At 43.5% G+C, this 2615-nt stretch overlaps 1 pseudogene across 1 annotated transcript; it reads right to left on the reverse strand.

Annotated features, from left to right (window-relative positions):
- Positions 1-384: 384 nt before the first annotated feature.
- On the reverse strand, positions 385-1814 carry LOC310790153 (AN1-type zinc finger protein 2A pseudogene; annotated as a pseudogene). The gene is made up of 2 exons: positions 1660-1814; positions 385-1064 (listed from the first exon to the last, which is right to left on the reverse strand). The product of its transcript is annotated as an AN1-type zinc finger protein 2A pseudogene (transcript).
- Between the last annotated feature and the right edge of the window lie 801 nt (positions 1815-2615).

Genomic DNA, 2615 nt, shown 5'->3' on the forward strand with positions numbered 1-2615 from the left:
ATCATTAAAATTGTCTAGGTGTCAGTCACGATCTGCGGTGTCAGTCACGATTTCGGTCTTTTTCTTGCCTTTCTTTCCATCTTTGATGGATATTATGGATATTATGACAATTGATTCTTTATTCAAGAATCAATTGTGATAATATCTGTTTAAAGATCAGCATATAAAATATGTACAGAGCAAATCATTGGTAGAAATGACAGATCTGCTGGGAAAGTATGTACTTAAAGCATAGAAGGCGGCAATATCTCAGCAATTTCCAAGAATGCTCCTTTAATTGAAGAGTCAGTGATGCGGTGCTGCTGGACACTGGTATCCCATACAGTATGTGTGGTATCTAGTAGATAAGTGGCAGCAGCTGGTGGCCTAGACAGCGGTCTGACTTTAGAAAAGGCTGCAGGTTGACTGCTTGGTCTCTCTGCCCTGTTTCTGTCTCTGCTGTTGGCACCGGTATTCTTCTTCACTAGCAGCAAGAGCCTGAGCCAGAGCCAGGTCTTCCTGCTCCTGAGGGCTGAGGGTTGGCTGAACACTGCGCGCCGATTCAGACATCTCCAGAGCCCTTTGTAAAGCCTGCTCCTCTGTCAGGCCAGCCTGAAATGATGCTGATGGTGCTATTACATTCTGCGCTGCAGGGGCTGAAACTGTAGTAGGGATTTGTGCGGCAGTGCCACTGTTGTGGCTCCTGCTATTTGCACTCACACCATTACAAACAGGCCTGGAGTGTCCTGGACCAGATGAACTAGAACCAGAGGAAGTGACGGAGGAAGCACCTTGGGCCCTCAAAAGAGTAGCATGTCCGGATTTGGTGACTGGTTTGCCATCAGCCTTACAATCATGGTCTAGTGGATGCTGGTGTTTAAGGCAGTAATTTAAGTGACACTGGTCACATGTCACTCGCATAATTTCTTTTTGCTTACAGCCTCCCTTCGAACATTTATTTGTGAAAATCTTTCTCTTTCTTTGAGCTGGATCCGATTTGCAATCTTGATCAATGTGTTCACCATCTCTCCTCTCGTAATGGGAATGGGGATGTTGCACAGAGGACATACAGGGACCTGGACGTCCTTCTTGTAGGACAGTGATCCTCACTATGTCTTTGATGAGAGCCGCACTGGCAGGACAAAGTCAATAGGAGAGCCACTTTTACCGCAAAACACCAAAAGCCACCCCAACCAAGCATATCTGCCTACCATTTTTTGTGTTTTATTGTTTTCCACACACACACACACACACACACACACACACACACGTGTATATATATATATATAATATATACCAGTGTTTCCCCTAGAAAATCTTTCAGGCCTGGAGGGATTTCGAAACGTACCCCGACCGCAACGGTGGGGGCCGTCGCTGGCGACGCTAAAGTTTTAGCTAACCTGTTCGCATCTATGTTCGCAAGGGCATCCCAAGTATCATCATACTATTATGGGATGCGATGCAAACAGTTGTATTATGGGATGTGCGTTTCCCATATAATATGCCATATAATATGCATAATATGCCATAAAGGTTCATTGAAATTTTGGGGAGAGCAGGGGCGAAAAATGTTTAAAAAAAAGATTTTTTTTTTTTTTTTTTTTTTTTTTGCAATTTCTTAGAGCCGCCAACTAAAGCTTCGAGAGCCACCAGCGTCTCGCGAGCCGTGCAATGAGGAACTAGGTTGTAGGATGACATGCATTTGTGATTTGCATAGGTTATGTGGTCTTTACAGAAAATCTCTTGACAGGCGTCACATCTCATTGGAAGGAAATCTAATTGATTGTCTTTTCAGAGCTAGGAGAGCAATGCTCTCCTAGATCCGGAAACTCCATTGCACAATATTGCTATAGCCAACTGTGGTGGAATCTCAGCACCCGAATCACCTTTCCTTGTCGGTCTGTTTGACTGCTAGAGCAAGCAAACTAGCTACTGTATTACCTTGCAATTTGCTGACTTTTAACCAGACTGAACCTGGCTTTACTGTTGCTCTTTGATCAGTAAAGAGAGACAGCTAGCTGCCTGTTTTGATGTGTCACCACGGTCACATTTTCATTGTGACATCATCAGTGATGTCATAAATCAATTGTGACATAATCAGTGATGTCATAAATCAATTGTGACATAATCAGTGATGTCATAAATCAAAGACATGAGTGACATCATCAGTGATGTCATAACTCTTTCGCTTTTTACCCATTGTGACGTTTTAATTGTGACATCATCAGTTGCACCCATGGCACATCATCTCCAGAGTCTCCACCCTAGAAATCGAGCGCCCATAGCACGCAAGATTGCTAGTAAATTACAAATGACCAGATTGGATTTGAGAGGAGGCATGAAACCTCTTGGCATAGTTTTCTTGTTGGCACTTCTCCATGTTTACTTTTGACTCTTCTAACTGATGTGAAATACAGTACGTGCTGTGTGGAGAGTGATGGAAAAATGCATGTTTTACACCAGAGCCATGCAAGGGTGTGAAGGCTGGATTTGAGCCCCTCAATGCAATACAACAGTAGAACAAAGGATTGCACCAATATGCCAAAAGGTGTAATCTACTAGAAAAATGAAAGAAGTGATGGGGGGGACTTGAAATCTGTCAGACTGAGTCGCATTAATGCAAATCGAATCCACCC

This window comes from Poromitra crassiceps (assembly GCF_964638095.1).
Source record: "Poromitra crassiceps genome assembly, chromosome: 15".
Taxonomy (NCBI): domain Eukaryota; kingdom Metazoa; phylum Chordata; class Actinopteri; order Beryciformes; family Melamphaidae; genus Poromitra; species Poromitra crassiceps.